The sequence below is a fragment of the Heptranchias perlo genome, chromosome 40, assembly GCF_035084215.1.
Source record: "Heptranchias perlo isolate sHepPer1 chromosome 40, sHepPer1.hap1, whole genome shotgun sequence".
NCBI lineage: Eukaryota > Metazoa > Chordata > Chondrichthyes > Hexanchiformes > Hexanchidae > Heptranchias > Heptranchias perlo.
Genome location: NC_090364.1, coordinates 7,230,597 through 7,240,276, shown reverse-complemented (window position 1 = coordinate 7,240,276; position 9,680 = coordinate 7,230,597).

Sequence of the window (9,680 nt, the reverse complement as noted above, 5' to 3'; positions counted from 1 at the left end):
CAGCTTTGAGCATGTGCAGAGTAGTAGTAGCACTGGAAAAAAAAACGTCACTGGCCTGTGAAAGATTCCAGAGCTGAGAGGGAGGTTACATGTGGTGAACTGCTCTGTAGTGGTGTGCTTTTAAATTTTCTCTTCTGAAGGCACTGGCTCATTCTGAGGTGCAATTCTACAGGCGCGGCAGCCCTCGAATACCTCTCCCAAATTACCATTTTTCATGTGTGGAATGCTGTGGAATTCCCTCCCTAAACCTCCCTGCCTCTCTACCTCTCTCTCCTCCTTTAAGACGCTCCTTAAAACCTACCTCTTTACCCGACCAAATATCTCCTTACGTTGGTCGGTGTCAAATTTTGTACGATAACGCTCCTGTGACGCTCCTTGGGACGTTTTACTACGTTAAGAGCGCTGTGTGAATGCGAGCTGTTGTTGTGTGAACCTGGACGATGAGTGTGGCGGCATGCTACTTGACTGTGAGAGGCATCGCAGCCAAGCCAGACCCTGCCCTCACCCAATACGCATGCTTTCTGGCAGAATTGCAATCAAGATTGGGAACCTTGGACGAGTTTCTCCTCCCTCCATCCTATCCTGGGTCACTGAGTAGTGTCCCCCACAATTGGCCTGGTTGAAATCAGTTAACTCAGCACAAAACTTCAGCCCCTCTTGTCTTGTGTGAGTCAGTGCCGCACCAGGTGGTGTATTTATTAAGTGAGACATTATGACTGCATCTAACTAACGTGCATTGCTGCAGTTGGACCCTTTCCCTGTTATTTCGATTTATAGCTTCAATTACTGCCCCCCCTCACAATTTTTATTCGTCCCTTAGTCTCCCTACGAGCTTCTTTCACCCGTAAATGAGCAGGCAGGGGGTTTGGCAGGCTTCTCCAGGCCGCTGAGAGTTTTGCATTGAAGTTACTGCACCAAAAAAAAACCTGTGCTCCATCTGGTGGCCAGATCACTAATCACTGAAGTCCATTCCCAACGGTGAGAGGCGGCTTCGGAATGACCGCAGATCTACAGTATGGTAGCATCGTGGTTATTATACTGGACTAGCAATTAAGGAGGGGCAATAAATACCAGCCTTGCTAGCAACGCCCTAGCGCAAGAATAAATTTTTGAAATGGCTGGATCTATATCTTGCAGACAGTATTGGTCATTGCAGCTGAACTGTTTTCAACTACACATCAGTCGACAGTCTCACAGCTAACACTTGCGAAAAAAAACTTTGTTCCGATCCAGTATGAAACTTTACACTCTGCTCCATCCAGCTGTTTCGATCCATTCTCAATGTACTGTATTTCTTACATAACAGGCTACGCATCAGGCAGGCCAGGGCACTGCAAGCTGCAAACTTCTCTGGCTTCTGTTATAATTCTGTGACTGATGAGCAGAAGAACTGATTTAAGTGTGAGGGAACGGAGAGGCAGTCTTCATGTCTCCTAGAGATGAACAATTTGTGCAGCCTCCTGATGGCTCGAAAGAAGAAAAAGACAGACTTGCATTTATATAGCGCCTTTCACAACCTCAGGACGTCCCAAAGCGCTTTACAGCCAACAAAATACTGCTGAAGTGTCGTCACTGTTGTAATGTAGGGAAACGCAGCAGCCAATTTGCGCACAGCAAGATCCCACAAACAGCAATTTAATAATGACCAGACAATCCGTTTTAGTGATGTTGGCTGAGGCTCAGCCAATGTGAACCTGAACACTTCAGACCAGGAAGATCTCAGGTTCAGTCCCTGGTTTATGCTGAGTTAACTGATCTGAGCCGCTTGGTGATAGGGACACTACAATCACCTTAGCATCCCTGGGCTAGAGTGGGGAAAAGTCGGCCAGACTTATTGTTCCCGTTCACTCTCCAATGATTCCCGCCAGAAAATGTGCGCTTGTGAACCATGGCCTAATTGAACGGCGGAACAGGCTCAAGGGGCTGAATGGCCTACTCCTGCTGCTATGGACATTGGGCGAGGGCAGGGCGTGACTGGGCTCAGCTGTGACACCTCCCATGCTGGAATAGCACACTAATCCTCACTGTCTAGGCTCACAAATGAATTGTGACCCATCACAAGTCACCACCCTGAAGAGAGGAGAGGACATTGGTGGTAGGGGGGAGGGGACACGGGGGCGGGGCAGGTGGGGGAGAAAGGAGACAATTGCTTGTTGATCTAATCCTTCCTCCAACAACTCTGGGTGGAAACTAGAAAACCTTGTGACACCAATACAGGGCAAGCTAACCTGGGATTTCGTTAAAAAGGTTCTACTCAAAATCAAAGCAGGCAGATTGGAGTGAAAGGCAAGATGGGACTACCACTGAGGAAACTCCCCCAAATAAGGTAGTTATGATGTAAAACCAAGTTAAGTTCTTCAGTGATTTCAATCCAGCTTCTCTCCAGCCTCTTTAGGACAATATTTACTTTGGAGGTGCAGAGATTCGGAAATTCCTCCCAGTCCCATATAGTGTGCGGCCAGGATTACCAATAATATTCCAACCAACAGCTGTCAATGTAAAAATAAACAGGCATCTTTCCAGTAACCAAATAGCCCCCTTCCTTGGGACCCCAGCCATGAGTCACTTTTCAAAGAGGGAAGGTGGGAGGAGGAGTGTCATTAATTTCTCTGTCAAATGCAAGTATGGCAACTCACCTTCCCCTCTAGAGGGTTCATGAAAATGCTAGGGGGAGAAATTGGTTTCCATCAGACCCCCTTTTTGGGGAAAAATTAGCGTTGGGAGGACCGATTTCTGGGCATGATCTCTCGCACCTGATCCCCCCCCCCCGAAAGTGCGTCCGTTGCCAAATTAGAAGGTGGCAACTTTCCGGTGTCCAGAATGCCCGCCTGAAACAGGCATTAGGCCCCTTGAACATGTGAATCAGGGTCCTGTTTTAGGACCCCGCTCCCAAATTCGGCAGAAGCTGGGCTCCGCTGAGTTTTTTCAGGTCTACAGTGGCCTAACCAGCAGTCATTAAAGGGCCGCTGGAGGCTTCTGATGAATAGGTAAGTGAACTTTTTCCTTTGCTTACCTGTCGGTGGAGCCAGGAGGAGCAAGAAACGTCCCAAGGCGCTTCACAGGAGCGTAATCAGACAAAAATTGACACCGAACCAAAGAATGGGACCTTAGGACAGGTGACCAAAAGCTTGGTCAAAGAGGTAAGTTTTTAATGGACACATTAGTGTTAATTGTATCCATGTGATTTATATCAATTAATGTTAATTGTATTCAGGTGGTGAGTATCAATTGAGGACTCTCTATCCACTTAAAGGAGGGAGCATATCTAGGGAGTATACGGTGTGTAATGGAGATCTCTGAGAATAAAGGCTTGGAAGCAACTGAAGACCAGGCTCTAGTAGTCTATCCTTCACCATCTGGCTATCCAACTTTTTACAATTAGTACCGATACTCTGACCTGCGCTCCTGTTGAGCAAAGCTCTCCATTGGTAGTGCAGGATCACTGAATTAAACCCTTTGATTTCAACAACAGGAGCAGCTTTCTATCTTCTTTATCTATCTGTATTCCATGGGCCAACATAGTAATCTCCTGAAGCTTGCTTGATTGCTTACGGAATCGGGGAGAAATTTCCAATTTTCCTGAAGTTAGTCACAGTTCTGTTTCCTTGCCTCACCCAGGAGTTAGCAATATTACAATACTCACCATTTGAAGGTGGACGAGTTTGAATTTGTCTATTGGATGAGGTGGGCCTGATGGTCTTTTCTCACTCTTCTTTTTGTATGCTCATATGTCTGTCCCTTTGTCTGTCTGAATGGGGTAGACGTTGACTTTGTGCGATAGCGTAAAACGGGTGATAACGATTCGACAGCCCGTTTTACATCTCTCCTCATTTTTATTTCCATTGAAGTCAATAGAGAGAGATGTTAAACGGGCTGCCAATTCACTATCGCACAAAGTCAGGATCTCTCTTAGTCTATCTGCCTACTTTGTCTCTATCTCCTTCAATCTCTTTCCTTTCTGTCAATCTGTACGTGTGTCTCAATCTCCCTTTGTCTGTGTCTGTCTTTCTGTTCCTCTTTCTGAATCCTACTTTGTCTCCCCATCTATCTGTGTCTCTCACGGACTGTTCGCTTGAATCTGTAAGCCTCGGTCTGTCTCTCTCTCTCTCTCTGCACGTTGGTGTCTCTTTAAGTGTGTCTGTTTGTTTGTCTCAGTCTCGCTGTTGCCATATGCTCTCGTTGCTCTTCAGTCTGTGAGAAGGAATGTCTCGCTGTTGCTGAGCTTGTGCTTTTGGGCTCTTTCACATGCAGCAGGGATGGAACGCCGTCTCTGTTTATTGTGCAGCCTGTCATGAGAAACATGGTACATTGAAAACAGATCTAAACAGCTGGGAGGGGTGTGAAATTTCACATTTTATCTGACAGATTAAAAAAATTCCTCCAAGAAAGCATTAAGAATGCATGAAATCCCGGATTAATGTTATAGATTGGTGCAGCTAGATGGCTCGGTTGATAAAGGATCTATTTTCAATCTGGGGCGATAGAATGGCACTGGGCATAAGCCCCAGACACGACCAGGACAAATACCATTATAAGTGCCCTCATCCAGTAATAAGCAAACTAAAAACACTTTTAAAAATTCATTCTCAGGATGTGGGCGTCACTGGCAAGGCTGGTATTTATTGCCCATCCCTACTTGCCCCTTGAGAAGGTAGTGGCGGGCCTTCTTCTTGAGCCGCCGCAGTCCGTGTGGTGAAGGTGCTCCCACAGTGCTGTTAGGTAGGGAGTGCCAGGATTTTAACCCAGCTACGTTGAAGGAATGGCCGATACATGTCCAGGTCAGGATGGCGTGTGACTTGGAGGGGAACTTGGAGGCGATGGTGTTCCCATGCACTTTTGCCCTTGTACTTCTCGGTGGTGGAGGACATGGGTTTGGGAGGTGCTGTTGAAGAAGCCTTGGCGAGTTCCTGCAGTGCTTTTTGGTTGACAAAGGCAATGTCACACAGACCGTGAAGGACCCATATTCAACATCCAGGTTGCGTTGAACTAGCCCCTGAGCTAAAGACGGTAAAATCAACAAGGCTGCTGATTGCTCCCGGGTGACCTCTGCTTGAAAGCGCGTGCTGGTGAGAATGGGATCGGGCTGAGCTGTGATGCCGTTATTGGTGAATAGCCTGCTGATATTCAGTGGTTAGACTCGTGCATGAAGGATGGCCACTTGCATGAGGTACCAGAGTGGCGGCTGGCATCAGTGCAACTGTACCTCAGCAAGACTCAATGCCTTTAATTGGAGGAGGGAGAAAATTGGTTCAGCTGTATTCTGACACAGCACATCTTTATAAAAAGAACTTTTTTTATAGCCTCTTATGACACCTTCTGGCTGAGATCAGGTAAGTCAGCACAGACCAGTAATGAAACCAAGGACATTTCTGACCTGTTTGGCCCTTTCTGCACTCGAGAATACAGCTACCATGGGGTGCAAACAACAAACTTTTAAAAAAAATGAACAAGAGGAAGGAAGAAGCAAAAAATACTAAAAAGGAAAGAAACTCTGTGCTTGTCAGGAATATACTGAATATCAGGAATGTTGTAAATGAGAACAAATGTAAGGAATCTTACAACACCAGGTTATAGTCCAACAGTTTTATTTGAAAATCACAAGCTTTCGGAGCTTACCTCCTTCCTCACCTGACGAAGGCGGTAAGCTCTGAAAGCTTGTCATTTTCAAATAAAACTGTTGGACTATAACCTGGTGTTGTAAGATTCCTTACATTTGTCCACCCCAGTCCATCACCGGCATCTCCACATCGTAAATTAGAACAATTTGCATCGATAGTCTGTAATTCACAATACCTTCTAACCATCATTATTTCCTGGAATTAAAGCTGGCACAATTCGACAAATGTATTCTTGGAAAAGTAAGCAATTATCTGCAATTGTATGTTTCACATAAAGGTCTGGGGCCAAACTCTATAATATTCACCTTAAAAGAGACGTAGACATTTCTGTGTGATTGTTAATGAGAGGCCAATGATTTCTAAGATCAATGATCAGCAATAGTTTCTTCAGGACATTACTAGTCTACCCCTTATTTCTCCCTGCTGTCCCAGCCCAAGTAGCTATCGTGTGAGACAGGGAACCCAAGAGGCCACAGAGTGAGGTTTGGCCAATATTTGAGCCCTGAGGTCTCAGGTCGCCTTTGTTTTCATTGCTGAGTAGCCTGGGTGAAGGGCCAAGTTCCACAAGGTTGGAAAGAATCGTAGAGAAAATAGGTTAAATAAAAACATAATGCTTAGGAGATGCAAAGGTTTTAGACCCTTGTGAGTTGTATGTGCGGGAGTCGTGGTTCAGTGGGTAGCATTCTCACCCCTGAGTCAGAAGGCTGTCCCACTCTAGAGACTTCAGCACAAAAATCTAGGCTGACATTCCAGTGTAGCACCAAGGGAGTGCTATACTGTTAAGATGAGACGTTAAATCAATGCCTGCCCTCTCAGGTGGACGTAAAAGATCCCATGGCACTATTTCAAAGAAGAGCAGGGGAGTTCTCCCTGGTGTCCTGGGCCAAAATTTATCCCTGAACCAACATCACTAAAACAGATTATCTGGTCATTATCACATTGCTGCTTGTGGGATCTTGCTGTGCGCAAATTGGCTGCTGCATTTCCGACATTACAACAGTGACTACACTTCAAAATGATTTAATTGGTTGTAAAGTGTTTTGGGACGTCCTGAGGTCATGACAGGCACTATGTAAATGCGATTCTTTCTTTCCATCGCTCCACCATTGGCGGCCGTGCCTTCAGCTGCCTAGGCCCTAAGCTCTGGAATTCCCTCCCTAAACCTCTCCGCCTCTCTCTCCTCTAAGTCAGTCCTTAAAACCTACCTCTTTGACCAAGCACCTGTCCTAATATCCCCTTATGTGGCTCGGTGTCAAATTTTGTTTGATAATCGCTCCTGTGAAGCGCCTTGGGACGTTTTACTACGTTAAAGGCACTATATAAATTCGAGTTGTAGTTGTACGAGGAACTGAAAACCGAGGGTGGTAAGGATTTGCGCAGCTTTGAGGATCTAGGAAAGTATGATAGTGTTTTCACTATTATTTCAGTAAACCATAATGGCAGGCATGTGAAATTTTACATCCAGTTAACCTGTGAGAAACACACAAAGGAACATAATCATACACTCTGTTCTTACAAGCTGTCCCAGGAGAGAACCTACAGTGCTACATAACAATAGAGTGAAGTCCCGAGTAATTACAGCTTTAGCACAAGTGATATCGGTGGGAACAATTTAAGGTCATGAATTAGGAATTTCACACAGAATTGCACAATATTAAAAGTGTATGAGTATTTTACTGGCTCAGTTGTTACTCCTCTTGCTTCTGAGGCAGCAGGCGACAGGTTAAAGCTGGAAGTACATAACCTAGGCTGGCACTTCAATGCAGCAATAAGGGAATGCTGCATTGCTGGAGGCGCTGACCTTCAGATGAGACGTTAACCAAGGACCCGCCTGTCTGTTCCAATTAAAGATCCCATACTTCTTTGAAGAAGTGCAGGGAGTTCTCCTGGTGTCTCAGCCAACATTTTTCCCTTAACCGACACCACCAAGAAATGTATTAACCGGTCGTTGCTGTGTGCAAATTGGCTGCCAAATTTGGCTACCTAACAACAGTCACGGCACTTCAAAGTAAATCGCTGCATGTGAGGGTCTTTGAGATGTTTCTAAGGGAATGGCGGTACGCTAAATAAGCCTGGTTCTAACAAAGAATGAGTTAGAGCAGGGGACAGTGTTAAGAATCTTGATTTCAATGCGTTGAGGATGCGAGTTGGAAGAAGAGAACATATAACATATTTGAGGCTTAGTGTACAGATTATCCGGTCATTATCACGTTGCTGTTTGTGGGATCTTGCTGTGCGCAAATTGGCTGCCACGTTCTCTACATTACAACAGTACTTCAAAAAGTACTTCATTGGTTGTAAAGCACTTTGGGACGTCCTGGAGTCGTGAAAGGCGCTATATAAATGCAAGTTCTTTCTTTCTTCTTTCTATCTAGTTCTGGGACCCCACTGATTGAGCGCTGCCAGTGTTTAAGCCCTGCAACTGCCCTTGCACAAGTGTTGCTTGACTTGGTTGTTGGAACTTTGTTCACTACCGAAGTGCAAATTGGACAATAGTTCTTCCCCTCCATCTTGTGTAGAAATGAAAGAATGGTCGTCAATCAATCTGATTCCTCACTCATGTGGCCATTTACTGGAAGGTCTCAGGATTGATCCACGCTCACAGTTAGTTGGCTGATTTTGGCTGGATCAAAGAAACTATTGCTACCTGGTGTACGTGTGTATTTACTCAGACTGGACACGTTTGGGTTAGGCTTGAGCAGGGCAGCAGGAGCATTGCCAGTGCCAATAGAATTGCACCCCAGTGTGTCACCACCTTCGGGAGAAATGGGGTAAGTGGAGAAAATGGGTGGGATATTTGGACGAGAAAGGAAGAGAATGAGAGAAACTCAGAAGAGATCCATCCAAACTCCAGGAAAGAAGGAAAACGTAATCCAAGTTTTTTTAGTCATCGTGAAGGTACTGGATGAGGTAGATATGATTATAAACTGGGAAACGCCCTGTAAATAGGGATAATTATAACGGCAAAACTATAATAGAGGCACAGAAGTGCTACATGTTTAAGTACTTCTCAGTGATAGTGCTGATCCTAGTGTGACCTTCCCCTTTAAGAAAAGTTTTTTTTGATTATTTGCTCCACCAGATGGGTTCCAATCATTCTCTTCATCTGTACTGTAACTAATTAAAGGGAAAGTGTACTTTACTGAATTGCCGTGTGCGAGCCTCGACAGTGTGTTGGCCGGCTATTTGATCGCAGGGAGCGTCACAGCCAAACCCATTCTGACTTTGCCTAATATCTACACAAGTGCTCTTCTGGCAGAGAGGTGTTGGACAGTGATCAGAAGGGAGGAACCCGGATGATTTTCCCCTCCCTAGAGGGGGAAGATGCTGAAGGGGAAGAAGGGAGAGATGCTGAGGCCAATTGTAAGTGCCTTACTAAGAGCTGGCTAACTCATCAATTGGGGGAGCTGGGATACTGTGCCCCCTTGGAGCAGAAATTTTCTGCAGCATTTCCCCTCATGAAGTTGCATGGCAGTGGCACCATGGATAGATAGTGCTATCTACAAGTGCTTCCTGATTTTGCTCCTGAGTAGCCTAGCCCTAATTTGAAGGACATGCCCCCCCCTTTTCCCCCGCCGATCTGCCCCCCTTGCCACTCACTGTCCAGGCTCATATGTGAAGAATGGACATTTGGGTGGGTTACCAGAGGATTGCTGTCACATGTAAAACTGTGCAACAACAACTACTTGCATTTATATAGCGCCTTTAACATAGTAAAACGTCCCAAGGCGCTTCACAGAAGCGTAATCAAACAAAATTTGACTCCGAGCCACACAAGGAGATATTAGGACCGAAGAGGTAGGATTTAAGGAGCGTCTTAGAGGCGGAGGGCGAGGCGGAGAGGTTTAGGGAGAGAATTCTAGAGCTTAGGGCCCTTGAAGAATAAGCAGTGTCAGGAAAGCAGGGAAGAAAACGGTGTGAAAAATATCTAAGAACAAAGTTGGTGAGGGTGTTATTCTGATATTTGGACCCTGTCACTTTAAGGCCGAGTTGAGTGGCATTCCTAAGCCCTGATAGGCGTGGCTAACAAAATGCCTTCGAACTATTGTAGTTTCTTTTTAG